General features: G+C 26.1%; 1 pseudogene across 1 annotated transcript; it reads left to right on the top strand.

The window, feature by feature from the left end:
• The first annotated feature begins 15,338 nt into the window (after positions 1 to 15,338).
• Positions 15,339 to 18,282, top strand: LOC111294491 (GDSL esterase/lipase LTL1-like; annotated as a pseudogene). The gene is made up of 5 exons (XR_016327211.1): positions 15,339 to 15,585; positions 15,689 to 15,816; positions 15,904 to 16,146; positions 16,564 to 16,816; positions 17,429 to 18,282. The product of XR_016327211.1 is annotated as a GDSL esterase/lipase LTL1-like (transcript).
• The last annotated feature ends 2,590 nt before the right edge of the window (positions 18,283 to 20,872 follow it).

Below are 20,872 nucleotides of genomic sequence, written 5' to 3' on the forward strand. Positions count from 1 at the left end.
ATCTAATTTCAATCAAGCTCAGGTTTTATTAAGTGATGAGCAGAAGTGAGAAGAAAGGAATGCAGTGGAGCTCAGCATATCTGGAAGCACAGGAGTGTCCTGAAATTGTTCTTGAGGGACTCATAAATAGAATTGATTGACCTAAAACTTATGCAATCTTTGAGAGTGAAAGGATTTGAATACCTTGAGTTTAGGATATATTTCAACACTGTCCAAACCCCTTTGGATCACCGCTAAGAGAGAAGCAAGACACCTGAATCCTGAATTGTCATTCTGATCCAACAGAAGATAGGTGTTGTACTGGCTTTACATCATGATCATGCTTCTTCTTCAACCACATCGAGTGCAAAATATAGCCTTGACTTGTGTCAGAAAGACCATAATTCAATGACAGCATTAACCCCATTCATCACTAATTATGAATTTCCTTTCATTCCACTTTTCGGTCAGCACATAATTTGATTTCCACTTTTACATCCTCAGTTTGGTTTCCACAAAAGGATCGGCACCAATCTCTACCAATAAAACAGGCTGCACTCTATCATTATTATCCTTTTCAATTTAAATTCTGTCACTTTCTTTTTCTTTTTTTTTTGGGTATCATTTTTGTGATATGTCATCGTGTTATATCTAAAATTGCTAAGTTTCATATAAAACATTTCAGTAAAATACTCTTTCTAAACCTGAGACAACTTGATGGCTAGTGTGATTAATTAATTACCACGTTGGCATTGGTAGTTCTTTCACAACTTCCATTATTTTCCAGGATTTTCCTCTGGAGCATGGATGTGGAAATTGCTTTCCATACTTGGGTTTCCAACCACTGCTTGTACATTTGCATCTCAAATTAATCAAGACTAAACACACCCACATTGCACAAAAAGCAACAAAAAGAAATGATTTTCTTAGACAAAGGCATATTTCAAGTATCAAAGGTAACAAACAAAATAAGGATTAAATCAAAATGTGAAGCATTAATTGTTTTTTGATATATTATAGATGAAAAGTAGATAACAATTTGTACATTTGAGAGGCTTTATTAGTCGGTAGAAGTGATTGATTTATATAATTCCATAATGATATAGGCAAAAGACATAGTAAGAACACATCGAACAATGGGAATAAAGGCTTTTTAGGGATGAGCAACTTCATGGGTTTCGACATCTCATGGTTTTTTCACAGCCCCTATTTTCAGGATTTGATTCAGGTGGCAGACAATTCCCTCCTCTGCATGGACCTTCACGATTAACTGCCATGGCCGGGGTGCTAATTGTTGGTCCTGCATTGGCTTCTCCAATCAAGATCGAGCCCACCAATATTACACAAAAGTAAACAATCATGATTTTCTTGTCCATAGACATATTTGAAGAAATTCAAAGCGTCGCAAATTAAATCAAACTGAAAAGGGAGAAAGTGATTCTAGATTTGTATGCTTGTTCATGTGAAGAAGAGATTGGATTTATATAATTCCATAAAGAGGCAATTTGCAAATATAGTAAAGGTTGCCAAAATAGAACGTACAGAGACCATATTACTAAATATTGCATCGGTAAAAACAAGGGTGTTTTAGTGAGGATAAATATAGGGATAACCGTCTGTCAGTTATATAGCATGTTGATCCTTTATAAAAATAAACTCTTGACATACAATACTTGGTCAAATGACAAGCCTGATTTCACATTTAGCTACAAAAGTGGTTTATCCTCAGTTATAATCCTGAAATTTATATTTATTAATAATTCTCAAAGCAAAAACAATTCACTGTGATCACATACACATATATATTAGTATTTAGCATATGCGTGACGTATCTGTAATTCTTATTTTTAAAAATTTATTTTAATAAATAAATTTTTTGATACTATGACAATAATGATAAATATTAATAATTTAATTTTAATTTTGATATAATATAAGTAAAATTTGATAACTTTTGATATAATTTTGATTTTTCTAACTTTTGATAAAATTTTAGTAACATTCAATATAATTTTGATAAGTTTTGACATTAGTTTGATAACTTATGATATAATTTTGGTAACCAATGATTAAATTTTAGCAACCTCTTAATGTAATTTTAATAATTAATTGTGTCATCATTTATTTAACAATAGATTCTCATAGGAAAGTGCAGTTTTAGTTCTAGTATAAGATAATTTTTTTTATATAATAATATTATTATTTCATTCAAATTTAGAATTTTTTCATTAAATTTTTTTATTGAATAGGTTTGTGATAGATCTATCTTAGTATCCCAAGATGAAATTTCTAACTTCGTTTCTACTAATAATGAAGGTTCAATTCTTGACAACTTTAATTATAAAAAAAATTTATCAATGATTGATAATTATTTTATTAATAATTTACTATTATGTTATTAATGATTTATTACTAAACTATCGATTATCAACAATTTACTAATAAATTAGCATTGATTTATTGCTAATTTATGAATAATTTACTACTAAATTATGAATGATTTACTTCTAAACTATTAATGATTTACTATTATATTACTGAGATTTGTTATAAAGTTGTATGATTTACTATTAATTTATCAATAATTTACTACAAAGTTATTAATTATTAACTAATTTATTACTAAACTATCATTGATTTACAATTAAGTTATTAATGATTTATTACTAACCTATCAATAATTTATATCAAATTATCAATAATTTACTATTATATTTGATTTACTACTTAGTTTTTGATTATTTTCTACAAAATCATAATAGATTTATTATTAAATTAACCATGATTCACTATTAAGTTATCACTAATTTATATTACATTATCTATAATTTATTATAAAATTATTGATGATTAACTACTACTAAATTACATTGATTTACTTTTTAAGTTTTCAATGATTAACTATTAAATTATTATTATTTTACTACTAAGTTATATATGATTTATTATTAAGTTTATCAATTAATTACTATTAAATTGAAACTTATTTACTATTAACTTATCACAATTTATTATTATAATATCATTAATTTATTATTAAGTTATCAATTATTAACTACTAAGTTATCACATTTTTATTAATTACTTGTTTTGACTTCATTTTAGTAATCAAGGTTCAATCATTGACAATTTTAAGTATAAAAAAAATTATTAATAATTAATAATTAAATTATCAGTTATTTATTACTAAATTATCAATGATTTACTAATAATTTATGAATGATTTACCATTAAGTTATGAATGATTTAACATTAAGTTATGAATATTTTTATTAAATTGTTGGTGATTTACCACTATGTTATTGACGATTATTATGAAGTTATAATTGATTTACTATTAATTAATCGATGATTCACTAAAAAGTTGTCAATGATTAACTAATTTACTACTAAATTATCACTGATTTATAATTAAATTATTAATAATTTTATATTATGTTATTAGTGATTTACTGCTAAATTATTAATGATATACTATGATATTTTTATATATTTATTATTATGTTGTATTATTGATTTACTACTTAATTTTTAATATTTATTATAAAATTATCATCGATTTACCATTAAATTATTTATAATTCACTACCAAGTTATTACAAATTTATATTAAATTTTACATGATTTATTATTAAGTTATACTGACTTACTTTTAAATTTTTAATGATTAACTATTAAATTATCAATTATTTAATACTAATTTATCATTGATTTACTATTAAATTATTTATGATTTTATTACTGTAAATTAATTACTATTAAACTAAAATTGATTTACTATTAAATTAATACTAATTTACTATCAAGTTATCATTGATTTATTATTAATTAACTACTAAGTTGTCACATATTTTTTAAAGTTGTCTTTAATTTAGTACTATATTATTATGCATTTATAACTATATTATAATTAATTTATCATTAAGGTATTATGCATATATTAGTATACTATTATTGATTTACTAAAAGGTTATTAATTATTTACTACTAAATTATCATTAATTTATTATTAAATTATCACTAATTTATTACTAAGTTATCGATGATTGCTACTAAGTTAGATTGATTACATTTAAGTTTTCAATGATTAATTACTAAATTATTAATTATTACTAATATGTTATCATTGATTTGTATATATCCAAAAAGAAAATAATTACAATGTATGTTAAATGATTTAATTTGTCAAGTAAAGAGAAGACAAAGGAAAGGTTCAAGTTTAAATGACTTGAAAAGCATGAGTAAATGCTTTAAATTTATTATATGTAGTTTAACACGTAACAATAAGTTAAAATTATAACCTTTTATATTAATGTACGTGTTAAAACTAAATTCAATAAATATATACAATATATTAAGTCAATATTTATAAGATATTCTTTAAATTTTTAGTTTAGGATAAAATAGTACATATTAAGATAAGTTTTTATTTATAATTGGATTGAATTATTAGTGTATATATTTTTCATACATATTACGAAGTACAATTACATATAAATGATTGAAAATTTCGAAGTATTTTGTCATCAATGAAAATAATAAACTTTGCTTTATATTTCTATTTTTAAGTATATAATTTTGGGTAAAAATTTTGTTATTTTATAATAAAAGTAATGAGAATAAGTTTCCTAAATAAAATTTATAAAAATTAAACAAACAGCAATTCTAAAAAATATTAAATTTACAATAATCACCTTCACATTCTGTATAAAAAATTTCTCCTACTTAATTAAAAAAATGGTACATTTTAATTGTTGTATAATTTTTGTTACCATCATTTAAAATAACTTTTTTCATACTTTGATACCAATCAACTTCTCCATTCAAAATGAAAAGACGATGTATTTTTAATTGTTATTTCCTTCTTATTACCATTATCAAAATGACTTTTTTTATATATATATTTTGATACTAATCAACTTTTTCATTTGAAAAGGGTAAAGAATATTATAAAAGGTCATAATTAATAACCAAAATAATATTTAACTCTAAGTTGTCTTCATGAATTAGTTTGAACTATGATATGATCTCTTTCACATGAAATATTTGAATTGTTTCTCTCAACTCATATTAACAAATGAATAATTATAAACTCGTTGATCTAGATTGACATTTTCGCAATACAAATTTCAAAATACTTAAAAAAAATATCTTTTAATCTTTATAAAACTTGGATATAAGAATTTTCTTCTAAATTATCATTAGTATTTCTATCATTTTTGTACTTAAATTTTCATTGTATTATTTTCTTATTCTATTTTGAAACTTATTACCAATTTCATAAAAGTATAACTAAATTGATATGGATTAATTAACTCATATTTGAAACAATTAAAAATTTAAATTGAGTATAAATAAATGTTTTACTCATTTTAAATTTTAATTTAATTAAAAATAATATAATACACATAATTATAAAAATAAACTAACTTGACTCGATTTTAATTTATTTTAAAAATTTAACAATTTAGTAATTATTTAAAACCTAAAATGAATGAACATTATTAAAATCTGAATTGAAATAGTAACCTAAGCAAAATCTGATATTAGTTATTCATCTTTCGTAACAATTTAAAGTTTTTTATTTAAGTTTTTTCCCTTCATCTTCAATATTTTATTTTTATTGTCTTTATGGTTGAATTAGTTAATTAATTTTAAAAGTATTTCTAAAATAAAATTGTAATTATAAGTAATTGAGTATATTTCATTTTTATTTGAATTTAGGACGATTTGAATCAAACTTTTTAAACAAAGAAAAGTATGCACCAATTATTGATTCAGATTTACTTAAGTGAATAATTGTGTACACTATGAATAGATGTAGATGATATAACTTTACTTAAACTAATTGATCGTTGATCTTAAGTCTAAAATCCAATATGATTAAATAAAAATTTATCAAATGAATTTTGCTAATGAATCTCTTTAAATCACTTTAAAATTTAGTTAAATTATAATTTATGATAATATTTATTTTAGATATAAAATGATAATTAATTTGATGAATTTCAATTCTTTTGAACAAATATTACCTAATATGGTAACTTTAAAATTTTTTATATAACAATGAATATTCTCTAATTGATATAAAGGAAAAAATGAATGAGTATAGAATGTTTCTCCAAATAAAAGAGTTTCATATTAATCCTAAAAAATATATAAATTCATAACTCTATTTTTCATAAATTAGTTGAGTTATACATAACTAATCAATCTTTCATCTCATTTTTTTAATTAAAATAATCTTTTGTTGGTGTTTCTATCAATTGAATGTAATAGTATGTTCTATTAATTGAAAACTTAAATTTTCTTTTGTTTAAAAATTTTATTATACATAAATTGTTATTAAATACAATATTAAAATATATAATTTTAAAAAATAAAATAAATTCTTAATCTTGGTGCTTGTTATGTTTTCTTAAGAAAATTACTATTATGAGAATAACAAACTTGTTATGTAATACATATACAATTTATAATGATTTTATTTTTAGCATTAATAATATAAATTTTCATGAACGAATGTAATTTTTGCATAAATATATTCAAAAGATAGTTCTAATGAATTTTGTCACTCTTTGAAAGAATTACCCCAAAAGAATTAATTTTACTTTGCCTAATATTTTTTACTTTTAACAATTCACATTAGGTCGTTCAATTACCTAAATAATAAAAAGAGTGACTAATTTAATACAATTGAGAAAGATAAAATAATTTTAAAATATAAATTTATCATAAATATGCATATTAAGATAAAAGTTGAGAGAAAACTAAATCAATTATTATTTCAATCAAAGTAAATAATTCTTATAGCAATTTGACAAGACCCAATCCTAAGTTATTTGTAGCTCCAACACTTCAACATCTTCTGAATCATCTAATTCTATAGGTAAAATTTTCAATTAAGATGTTCAATGAATTATATAGTGCTAATTATTGGTAGAGGAGATTTTATATTATAAAAGAGAAATTAAATATAGAGGTTAGACTAAACTGTAGGAGATGCAATTGATTTGCATTTAATTTGATATTAATTTTTGTTAATGGGAATATCAATTATAAAATTCTAAAAGAAAAAATATAAAAGAGAAATTAATTATAGAAGTTAGACTAAACTGTAAGAATAATACATTAAAGAATTATTTCAAAGGGCTAAAAAGATTTAATTATATTATCAATGATTAAATGATTAACTCATAAAACATATAAATAATAAAATAATTGACAAACAAATATAGTTAATATATTAAAAAAAAATTGAAAGGAGAAGAATATGATAAAAAAAAAAAAACAAATATGCTTTAATGACTTAATTATAATTATCTTTAATGAATTTATTTATCAACATAAGCTACATATATAATTGTTTTTACAGCAACTAAATAAACAAACTTCATATAATTATTTTATTTCTATGCACACATAACTTTGATCTCGTTATATTTTTATTTTCATTTGATATGAAAAATCATTTTACTTAAAAAAAAATCTAATAATAAAAAAATTATTTAAATTAAAATTTATTAAAAAAATTATGAATAATATTTTAATTGATCACTTTTAAAAATTTTTAAATTAAAATTTCATTAGGGGTATTGTAGTCAATCACTTTTAATTCTTTTTAGTCTAAATATAAAAAAACAGTTTAATAATAAAAAATTCATTTAAATTAAAATTTATAAAAAAACATTTACTAAATATATTTTAACCAATCACTTTTAACACTTTTGAAATTAAAATTTTAAAATTTTAAATAGTTTAATTTCACATAGAATCTATTTTAATTTTAGTTAATTTAAATTAAATTTAAATAAATTGATACAAATTTTATATTTAAGGATAAATTTATTAATTTAAAATTTTATAAAATACTTAAATTGATCACGATTTGTATTTTTAAAATTCTTGCTTTTATATATAGATTATATATATATATATATATGTTAAACCTTTATCAGATTAATATTTTGACAATCAAATCAACACCTATTGACTGTCATGTTAACGATCATCTTAATTAATTCAACACTTAACCAGTATCAAGTATACCAAATGATCACATTAGCACAAACTCATTACAAAAGGTAAGTTCAAACCACATGTATCTTATTCTAAACTATTTACATTCATTCGGTTTAATCTCACTTGCTTACTTAACTTCTTCTCCTTCTTTTCATCTTTCCTCACCTATCATATTGTATTGATTTAAGCGTCGAAATATATCCGAAATCTTACCTCCAATGCCCTACTGACCATTCTCTCTATCACAAATCACTTCAACTTCTAAATTAATCGTTCAACCCGCCTTTGATCAAAGCATCCATTCATCGTGCCATGAAAACCATCAACAACAGCAAAAGATAACATCCAGACCCTATGTTCTTATAAGTAAACATAGATTAAGAGAAATGAAAGCGGAAAGGTGAAACATCCAGAAATTTTGGATAGAAAAAAAAATTCAGTGTGACAAGCGATACAAAAGAAGAATACGTTTCACTCAACTAATTATGAGCAAGAACACTCATGAACTGCCAACTATGTTAAAATATGAGGGCAAAATTTTATTAAATTCTCCCATCTCGTTTGGCTATTTGGTTAAGGTATTTCCCAGTCTCGTTTTCTCTTTTTTAAATTCCCCATCTCCTTTTTCTAAATCAGATACAAAAGATAGAAGGCTTAATAAACACAAACATTAAATTATTTTCTTAAAAAAAAGAAACATATATTCTTGATCAAGATGGGATATATACTGTAGTCAAAGGGAATCTAGTAAAAAAGGGAAGAGGGAGTTAAACGATTATAGATTAACTTCAAATATTCAATTATTATTGATCAAGATTGCAAGATAAATGTAATTTTTTGTTTGTAATTCATGTATTTGTATCATATATTTATTTTGTATTAAATACATATAAAATATAAAAATTATTATCATAAATTATGCCGACTCATACAATACTTTTTTTTTTATTTTTATGAAATTTATGTATCATTTTTGTTAATTTTAAATTATATCACTTTTAACAATTTTTTTAATCTTATCTATCGTCTAAAATGATCAAATTTTGTGTAGTTTACTCAACATATATAAAGGTAACAGGTGGCTTTCCCTCCATCAGCTGTCCCTGACACGAGTCCAAATCATGCAATGAAAGACCATTGTTTTCAAAGCTCAATCCGTAAAATTATTCTTCAAAATTTGAAGAACACAAATCTATGGAAATTTGCTTTTTTCTTTTTTTTTTTCAGAAAAAAGTGAAAACTAATTAATTTATCAGCTCGATCCCTAAAGGTGAAGGAGTTTACAAGATTCAAAAGTGTTTTTTTGTCTTGGCACTAGTCTTATCTGGATAATTAAATACATCCCATGCAAAGCTAACAGGCAATCAGTTCTTCAGTCTTATTCATGTTCAAGCATTTTCTTTCATTTCTTTCCCAGATGATTCAAACATCACAAACGAATAAATATGAGTATCAGAAGTGGTTACGAACATAATTATCACAACAAGAAGAATACATCTATAAACATAAGCAAAGATACAATAAACTTTGCTCATATTTGGTTAATAAGATAATAGATAGGATAGTATGATAATCACTTTATATTATATTTAATTTATATTTAATCAAAAAAGATAGAATTACAAGTCTTAATATAAGATAATTCAATCTCTCAAAATGGAAAGGATTATTTTTAATTTATAAAATTAAATTTATATATCTTATTTTATCCTTAAAAATTATATCAATAATTTAAATTGTATAAATTTTAAAAAAGATAATTTTGACTAATAAATAAATTATTCTATTTTAATTATTATACAAATAAAAAATAAGATAAGATGATATTATTTAATCTAATTTTATTCATAATATTATCCTATCATATCCTATCATAATCTTATATATCAAATATGATATTTATGTATTCTACAATAGAATTAAGTTCCTGATCAGTTTTAACAACTGATCTCTCAATCAATCTCTTGAATCTCATCCAATGCATAGTTGTTGGTTGATTAATTAGCGTAATTCACTTTGTTAAATCTCACCACAAGGGGATGCATAAATTAAATAAGTTTATGCTACAATTTCTGTGTTAGTCCAGAAATCCATAGGCTTGGGTGAGTGAATGTGTAATGGATCAAAGAGTTGGAGTCAAAGATCAGTAGAGTTTGAGGTTGGACTTTATTTGGGCTATTCTAAGTCAGACTATGGCTGATAGATTGATGTTTCTCAAGTCTCCATTACTATTTCCTAACCCCAATATAAATTTGGGCCTGAACCCAGAAAATTTTTCTAAGTCCATTTACGCAAATCATCAAACAATAAATAATTTTTTGGGTACTTGGTCTAACAATAAATACTGTACTTGCTTTGTTGTAAACATTTGGAAGGGTTCTTTTCATTTCTAATAAAAATTTCAGGCTTAGTTTTGTAGTTAACATCAACAAGAAGGTCTCAATCTTGGTGAGTTATAATAGTTAATAGTTAACATCAAGAATGTCTTAATCTTGATGTGAACCATATCATTGTTCTCGCTCATTCCATTTGTAAAATCAAGAAATTTAAGTTTCATCAATTATTAAAGAGGAAATCTAAGAGAAAATGACATTATATGACAGCTTATGATATCACTGGTTTCACGTGTGGAGCACTTTAAAAAAATTTATGAAGCTTAATTTGACAGTGATGGGATTATTAAACTTAAAACTTCACCTTTCATGTTATATATCCATAAATTAATTTTCTCTTGGTTGGTTTAAGCAGATTTATAGATGTCAAATTTAATAAATTTATTAAAAAAATTATTTTTTCATTATTTTTTAATAAATTCGAATGTAGACAATAAAAAAAATTTCTTTTTACCACTTGAGTCACTTAAGTTTAATCCATCATTTGCAAATAAATATTACCCATAATATTTTTATTGGTAAATATAATTGTCAAGCATGCAATGAAAAGCAGCCTTTCTCAATTTCTTGTCATAAATAATTTTCGTCCTATCGTAATATTTGATAATGAAGACTTTTGTAACAAAAAATCGAAAAGTTTTAAATTCTAATCGTTGAATTGTCCACTCGATAGCACTCTTACCAATAATTTTAAAACACATAATTCTTTTTTTTTTTTTTGCATGAAGAAATTTCACTTAAAATTGTTCTAAAATTAACCAAATTAATGCCTAATAATATTTCTGCTGCATCACTGAACTGATCGTAGGGATGTAAGGTTTCACTGATTTTTAGAGTACCCTTCATCCGAATTGGCGGTGTCTGATCATTCATCAAATCTTCAGATGATTTTGCAGTTACAATGTTAAATTGCCAATTTTTTTATAAAAAAAAAATCATAGTCCAAGAATAAAAAAAGAATTTATAGGTATTAAAATTTAAATTTTAAATAATTACATAAATCAATTAGATTAATCTTCAGATTCTAGCTGTTATTACTTTCACCTAAAAGGAAAACTAACTTATGTTCTTTTGCCTATGCAAAAGATAGGCAAAGAAATTCACTTATCCAACTAGTCTTTGAATCATCCCCATTTGCTGCTTAGAATTGAAGAGCCTGAAAATTTTGGCCCCTCAAATAATATGTTGCTAATAACAGTTAAATTTAATTCACCCATTAAAATTTTGTTGAGGAAGTAGTTGGTATTATATAATTTTCACAGACAACTTCCCTATTCTTTAACTTTTCAGGTGAATTATTTGTTCTATGATGAGATTTCACTTCCCAAAAAGCATAAGAAAATGGAAAACTATAGAATTTGGATTTGGGTACCGTTTTTTTTCTTCTTCTTTTTTTTTTTTTTTATCAATTTACCGCTCATTCCTATAATTCTACACTTTCTAGCCACTTGAGATTTGGATTTGGCAAATTTAGAGTTTTTTTACTGTGGTTAAAATAGCAAAAGTGAGAAAAAAAATTGAATGTGAATAAAGAGTGTGAAAAATCATTATCTTTAAAAGAAATTACAGTATACAAATATCAATTTTTTTTTTAATTAAAGAGACCATAGTCTAAAACCTAAATATAGAAAAAAAAATTGTAGATGTTGAAATTTAAATATCAGATTTATCAGATATCATTTTTTAAAAGTAATTACATAAACCAATAGAATTAAATTTTAAATTTTTATAAATATCATTTCATTTACATGGAAAAAAGTTCCTAAGAGAATAGTAGTATAGTAATCTGATTTTTTTTTTCTTTTCATGCTTTAAGTACTCTTAAGAATAAAGGATTTTGTAAACTTCATTGATTCTTAAATTATAAACCCTACAATGTTCTTATTACAACTATACAAGAGTTATTTACATATATGATATAATGTGATTTGATGAAGATATTATATACAGAGTGGACCAGTATAACTATATAATACATTGGGCATAGTTAAAATCCCACACCCCCACACCATATTTACGTTGATCACATCCTCCATTAACCAGTCATCCATCCGTTGCCATTCTGTATTTTTGCCTACATTTGTTGCTAAAACTCAGAATATCATTTTCTGCTTTACAATATTGAAGTAATTTGGGTGGAAAGCTATAGTTAACAGCTTTTATCTGTGAGGATAATAGAAGTATGTTTTACCGTTGGACAGTGACTCGAGTTGTAAATAGAGTTTGCTCCTTTCTTAATTATCTGAATTCGAATCCGTTAGTAGATTGTGAGAAAATAATTTCTCATGAATTCGTTAGATTTAATATCGATAAATCAGTTTGGATTAATCTAAATAAAGAAATGTATTGAATCAAATCCAAAAATTTTTTATGCTCAAAATAGTAATAATAATAGAAGCATGTTTTAGTATAAAATATTAAGTATCTAATTTAAAATCTATTAACAATAAGTGAAGTGATCCAATATAAATATAAGATTACAGAATATTAAATATTTATTAGATGTAAGATAATTTATTTTAATAGACACAGTGAATATAAAATTACAGGATATTGGATATTTATCAGATGTGGGATACCTCACTTTAATAAGTCCCTATCTTGTGTAAGCGAAAAAAATCTATTACGTGATAGATTTGGAAAGAGCAAAAAATAAAAAATTTTAACTCTAAAACCATGTTAAGTATCCAACTAATATAAAGTGAAGGAGCCTAACTTGATTATAAGACTATAGGAAATTAGATATTTATTAGATGTGGGATACCATCACACCAACATAAAGTACTACTTAATTAGACATGTTTCAGCCTACAATTTGGATGTGGTTCCAAATTTATGATATTTTGGTTCATTAATTGTTTCTGATTGTAATATTTAAACTTTCATTCAATATGAAAATTTTAGAAGCAATAAGAAATCAAGAGTAGCTCAGCCTTACAAAATTTAACAAAGAAATAATTGCAGCAACTTAAACTGATGGTCAGTTTGACAAAAACTTCACATCTATGTTGATTGGATTTAATTTATCTACAAGTTCGAGAGAGATGAGGGTACATGTTTAACATGGATATGTTGGCTTTATGGTAAGTTTTTTCATTAAGAATAATTGCATAGTTGGCATCAAATTACAACGAAAATTTCGATTTTTAATGCCCAATGTTTAAAATTTTACATTTAGATATACTCGAAGTTTGTTTTTCTCGATTAATTTGCATATACAATGTAATGGATAATGTATCCCTAAACAATTAATAGCTAGCACATGACTAGTCTATGTGTTGTTGATTACATGGGCCACTTAATTGTTTATCAAGTTATTGAAAGCAAAGGCTGAGAATTGCATCTTATTAAATGGGCTTGACTGATCAATAATTGATGCATGAGAGCATTGTATGCTTCTTCTAATGAAAAAAGTTTTTGTCATGAGAGTCACAAATTTCAAGTTAAAACTCTGGGATTAGCCAATTCTATAGCAAAAATTTTCTCTTGTACACTGTCTGCCATCCTGCCGGGTGTGTGGCCAAAATTACCAAGTTTTCAAGATATGCAATTTGTTGTTGATCCTTTCATAACTGGTGATCGTTTTGAAAACCAAAATGAATCGGCGCATTTATGCTAGCTAGATTTAGGGATGGCAAATCTGATTCTTATAGTTGTTTTTTTATTTAATTAGATTTAGATCGAGTTGGATTTTTTTAAAGAAAAAGTTAGAATCGAATTTTAAGTAAATTCATTTTGATTTTATTTGATAAATAAAAAGTATATTTTTTATTTTTTATTTAATTTTATATTTATATATATATTATAATAAGAATTATTATTTAATATTTAAATCTAAGATATTAACTTAACAAAAATATTACATTTATGTTTAATTAAAATGTAATTTATATATATAAAAAATATTTTATGAATATTAACTAAATTAAAATTATTTATATGTAGATCAGATTAAATATAAAAAATAATATTTTAATATTAAATCGAGTCAAAATTAAATATATATATTATTAAATCAAGTCACAGTTGAGGTAAGTAAAAATCTGTCCTGACCCACCATTATCATCACTAGCTAGATTGTTATTATCTTAGTAGTAGTGATCAATTTGGGAGAGATCAGAAATTTGATCAAAGGAGGTGTTGCTATAATTTAGAATATCCTTGGCTACGATTTTGTTTTCTTTAAAAATAAAAGTTTCAAAAAATCTAACTCTATAATCATGTTTTTTTTTTATTTTTTATTTTTTTTATTTACAAAGATGGCCATAACTTATTTTAAAAATAAAGGAAAAATTATAAATGTTAAATTTTAAATATTGAATCTATTGAATGTCATTTTTTAATGGTGGCTATGTGAAGTAATTAAGCTAAAACAAGTCCATAACCAGGCTAATATCATGGTTAATAGATTGGTTACTTGAGCATTATAACCACAACTTGATTAATTAGTGTTCCAAAAGTTTGATTACATTATAAATTTAAACATCTTTTCTATTAATTTGCCTGAGTTTAATCCATATGATACTGTGTCCAGGCTCTACTCATTGCCAGCTATACTTTGATTGTCACCTATGCAAAAATATGATCGTTGCAAAAGAAATGCTTGTAGACGTAGGCTATCTAGGGTGATATGAACAGCTGACAGCTCTTTGTTAAAAAAAAAAATAATAACAAAGAAATCTTCATTTACATACCGGAACTACTTCTACAGGCCTTTGCGTTATGGCAGCTCTTATCTAACTCCACAGGTGGTAGCACACCGCATTAATTTTTGATCAAGTGGACACGACATAAACAAAAGAAAAAACCTTAAATATAGCCAGCGGTGCTATCTAACCTTTCACAGTCAAGGGGGGGTTGGTACACTGAAACTGTACTTAGTACGGCATATCTTAATTAGAACCATTTCAATGGATAATTCATATCTTGATTAGAACCATTTCAATGGATAATTCATCCGTCTTTCTTTCTTGGATGATTTTTGGTCTGCTACTTATATTCGGAAATGTAGCTCCTCAAGCTGAGGCTGCAGGGGCATTTTTCGTGTTCGGTGATGCACTGGTCGATAATGGTAACAACAACTATCTACCTACTACTGCACGAGCTGATGCATACCCCTATGGCATTGACCATCCGACTCATAGAGCCACTGGCCGGTTCTCTAATGGCCTTAATATCCCAGATCTAATCAGTAAGTCCATTCTTTTTTTTTTCCTTCAGTAAACTTTGTTCAATTTGCTTTGATGTTACACGTTTTGTTATGAAGTATGTTAATGTTTACATGTGTTATTCAGGTGAGCAAATTGGTTCTGAACCAACATTGCCATATCTGAGCCCAGAGCTCACAGGACAGAAGCTTCTTGTTGGTGCCAACTTTGCTTTTGCTGGAATCGAAATTCTCAATGACACTGGAATTCAATTTGTAGATCCAATTTCCAAGTAAAATTTCTTTTTAAGCTATATGCCACTCTATTAGTCATCAAAATGTCTTAGACTGCTACATCTCCAGATCTATATAATCCGAATTTCCAAGCAACTGCAGTACTTCCAGCAATATCAGCAGCGTGTAAGTGCACTTATTGGACCTGAACAAACTCAACGCCTAGTGAATGAAGCACTTGTTCTCATGACCCTTGGTGGTAATGACTTTGTAAACAGCTACTACCTGGTGCCCTTCTCTGCAAGATCTCGCCAATTCGCCCTCCCTGATTACATTGTCTATATAATTTCTGAGTACAGGAAAATTCTAGTGGTAAACTTGCCATTACACTTCATCTTTATTGCAGAATTTATTGTGCACAAGTACCAATCTACCTGGCAGTGGTCCAGCCAGAGAAAATGCCACAATGTGATCACCAATTAAAGGATTAGGAACAAGATATACTTTAATATAGTAATAATTTGGGGACAACTATCCTGGCTCCAGTTTTCATGGAACCTATAGAGATAGTTTTTGTTCAATTTTGTGAAGCAGCAGAGGCTGATTTATTATTATAAATCAACTTTGGATTGGTTGGCGAAGCCAACATGATTTGTGATTTTTTTCAGTTGCTATTGAAAGCCAACATGCATTTTGATGTTTATATCTATGGTACTAGTTTTAAAATGTTGATCTGCTACTTGAATTAGTATATATTTTACTTGAATTAGTATATATTTTACTTTGCAGAGTCTATATGAGTTGGGGGCAAGGACGGTTTTGGTGACAGGAACTGGACCATTAGGTTTTGTCCCAGCAGAACTAGCTCAGCACAGCAGAGCTGGTGAATTTGCGGTGGAGCTGCAACGAGCAGCAGCTTTGTTCAACCCACAGCTTGTTCAAATGCTAAACAGTCTCAACAGTGAGCTCGGATCACATGTTTTCATTGCAGCAAATGCATATGAAATGCACATGGATTGGATCAGTAACCCTCAAGCATATGGTACGCCTCTTCGTGTCAGTACACAACATTTAATGTTAATACTGGGACATACCAATAATGATTTTGTCAAACTGTAAAAGCCTGAAACTGTTTTAGTAACATAGAACATAGATTCAAAATTTGGTAGATACAAAAGATGTGTAGCATGTGTTGTTGAACAACAGAAAGAAAAATGGGAACATTTTGAAGTCAATGCCATTATATAATGAAAGTTAAGGCTCTGGTTGGTCCCCAGACTCTGCATAAAATTTATTGTTAAAAGTTATGAATGGAAATGGCTACATGCAACTTGAGAAGCCAGGGCTAACCATTACTTGTAAAAGTATAATTTTGTTCGTCTAGGTCATAAACCTTGCCGTTAAGTACAGTTATCCACACCATATAGCCTTTGTTAATGGTTTAAAAACACTTGTTTGACTCACAATATATATTTTTAATGTTAGGTTGCCGAAGATGAGATTTGAATATGAGACTTCCGTAATTTGAAGTAAAACGTGACTAGACTAACATGAACCGTTTCACTGCCATATTAGATTTCACTAAAGCTTAGTCTTTTACCCCGAATTTAGCTTATTAGCACATACTAATCATCTGAATAATATTTTTTTGCAGGTTTTGTTACATCAAAGATAGCCTGCTGTGGACAAGGACCATACAATGGAATCGGACTCTGCACAATGGCATCAAACCTGTGTCCTAACCGAGACGATTACGCCTTCTGGGATCCATTCCATCCATCGGAGAGGGCTAACAGCCTGATTGTACAAGAAAATAATAACTGGTTCCAGCAAGTACACGAATCCAATGAACCTTAGCACGATTATGGCATTAGATTCCAGGGTCTAGCAATATTAATAGTACACTCAATATTTTTCTTATTAAAAACTGGGTTTTGTTTTCTACTTACTTATTATATGCCTGGTTGAGAGATTGTGTGTCTTGATTAGTTTCATATCACATGAGAAATTGTTACCATGATATGCTTCAAATTGGTTAATGAGTAAGCATTGGTAGAAGGTCAGGTTCTTCTTGAATAATAGCTTGGATATATTAACTTATTCATACAAATAGGAAAATTTCTCCATTTTTTTTTCCTTCTGTTTTGACTCCTTTGTTTAAGACTTGGCCATGGAAGTACTAGGGCTTTTCTTGTGTTCTGAGCCATAGTGAGAGCTCAAGAATAAATGAAAGCAATGAGTTCAAAATAAAAGAAAAAAAAAAAAAAACACACCTATGGGAACACAATATTAATATATATTTTTTTTGAGTAAAATTGGTGTCAGACAAGTAAGGAGCAATTGGGTACTTGGCCGCTGCTCCAGACAGAACCTGACTGGATCTTTTGGAGAGAAAACAAACTTGCAGCCTACAGCCTGATAAAATTTACCAGAAATTTCATAAATAAAATTCGTAAAATTTTTTATTAAAAATAAATAAATAAAAATTTTGAATCAATAAATTGATATAGTGCAATATGAATATCAACAATATATAAAAAAATATTAAAAATATTTTTTATAATTTAAATTTGATTAATATTTATTCAATGATAAAAATTTTATTAATCTTTTTATTAAAAATATATATTTAATAAATATATCAAAATTTATTAAATTTTTTTCAAAATTTACATATTTAATATACGTAATGAAATCTTTTAATTTATCGATTTTAATTTTTAATTTTAATATATATATTTATTTATTTTTAATAAAAAACTTCACAAACTCTACATATTAAATTTCATATAAATTTTTCCCCTCTGGCCAGTGATCAGCTGGTTCAAACAAGACATGCCAGTACCCTTTTTGTTTGATTTATTTACTGTTATATCCTCTTCTTTTAGTTTTTTATTTTCAATCCTCAATAAAAAATATTTAAATTAACTTTTTAAGGATGATACATATTCTATCAAAAATAAGGGGAAAAAACACTACCAAACAGAACTTAATTTTTATTCGACTAAACAATTCAACACGTTGCTGAATGCAAAGGGAGAAGCCTCAGCTTTTCACCCATTTGCCTTTGTTTTATGGCCCGGACCATTATTTGCTGCAGTGAGATAAGCCCATTTTTATGATACCACCAGCCAATTGTAACTGTCCATTGGAATGGTAAATCTGGTTTTTTATTTTTTGACAACGGACAGATAGTTTTGTCAAGTTGAACGTGGATGGGGCAGCATCTTTAAAATCGGTGACATTACGGTAGGGGACTTTGTCGAGACAGTCAAGGGCTGTGGGATTCATCATGATCAAGATTGGCAGAGGTTGTATTTTGAAAGCAGAATTGCATTCTATTTCTACTAGATTGAAGATTGGAAGGTAATCGTGGAATGCTACTCTTTAGTCGCAGTCATTAAGATTAAGCAACCTTTACAGCATAAAGATCTCTTAAGTGGGTTACTCTGAAGTGCAAGCAACTATGGTTGAAACATAAACTCAAAATTTAATTTAGTTTATGCAATTATCCGTAAATAACATTTAACAGATTTTTTGTTCAAATTCTAATATATATAATTTCTTCTCTTATCCTAAATTGCATGTATGGATGCTCCAATGATTGGAGTGTTACAAGACCTATATCTCATGTGTTTTAATTAGCATACTTAGTCTCCTCCAATAATTTATAAAAAAAAAAAGAGAGAGGAACATGCAAGACTCAAAACCTAATCAACATAAAATTTTGAAGTGGGGAATACTCTTTTCTTCCATCAATTCTTGATATCAAATTATTCAATTTCTCTCTTGGCAACTTGATTATAACAAATTATAGAGCCGGTTGCTTTTTTAATTTGTACACCCATCTCAAACATAATTAGCAGTTTAATTTGATGATTAAATCTCAACTTAACCCAATTAATTTATGCACATATGTGTGTTTCTTACTAAATACAAAAAATTCAATTTTGAAACTCAATTGATTTAGGAGCTATCTATGAAAATCTTTTGCATAATATAAATCAAAATAAATGATAATGGTGGTTGTGGGAGTGTTGATATAGTTCAATTGAAGGTCGTAGGGACAAGATTTCCATACCCATGCTTTTGTAGGAATTTAAGAGCCTAAAAAGCAGGTTAAGTAATATTAGTATGAAAACTTTGATGAAAGTGGTTATTTTTTCTATTTTTCCAGCTAGGTAAGACTAGCATATATATATATATATAAATATATATATATATATATATATTATCTAGAGTAGTTGAATTTTTTCCTTTTAATTTGAGTGAGTAGTTGGTATTTTAAAGCCTTGGAAATATTCAATTTTATATATTTATGAATTACTATTTTTAACATTCAAAGTCTATTCTTTTTCCTTTTGTTTATGAAATATGAAAGAATTGACAGTTAAAATTATATTAATAAAATTATATTAATTCATAAATAATTCTAATTCTGGTATATACACGATCGTTATTCATAATTTATCATATTATTTAAAAATTTATTAAACTTTTACTAAACATTGCTGATCTTGATGAGGTCGAAATTATGATTTGTGAATAGTATATTAAATACAAATTCTTGATTTTATCTTACATGATAAATAAAAATAAATGAACATTATTATCCAAAAATATATATGAATATTTGAGACACTGAATATAAGGCTTTCGTCAAATAAAATTATAATACGTCACATATCGTTACCTAAATTAATCATAATTACATTTTCCAAAAAAGCATTGTTTTTCCATACATTCTTTATCATGATTTGCTTTTGATTATGACAACTGATTCCCAATTTCTTTTTTTTTTTTTTTAAATTCCAAACCTTTTCTAGTCAAGGTTTAACCCTTAACAACATAAAATATTTAAAAATTGTAATTAAGCCACAAGCAATTTGTAATTGCATTTCAATTTTCCTATCAATTTCCATATATAACTAGCACATGACAGGTTCACTAAGGTGGCTTTATATACTCCTCCCCCCCCCCCCCCCCCTCAATGAATAACCTTTAGTCAAAGTGGAATTTAAAGTTAGTTAATCTACATTGATTGTCAACAAAACAAAAGGCTTCAATTTGCTGAATATTTATGGCTAAAATAACAAAA

The sequence above is a fragment of the Durio zibethinus genome, chromosome 14 (assembly GCF_047325235.1).
Source record: "Durio zibethinus cultivar Kanyao isolate XHJ-2024 chromosome 14, ASM4732523v1, whole genome shotgun sequence".
Lineage (NCBI taxonomy): Eukaryota > Viridiplantae > Streptophyta > Magnoliopsida > Malvales > Malvaceae > Durio > Durio zibethinus.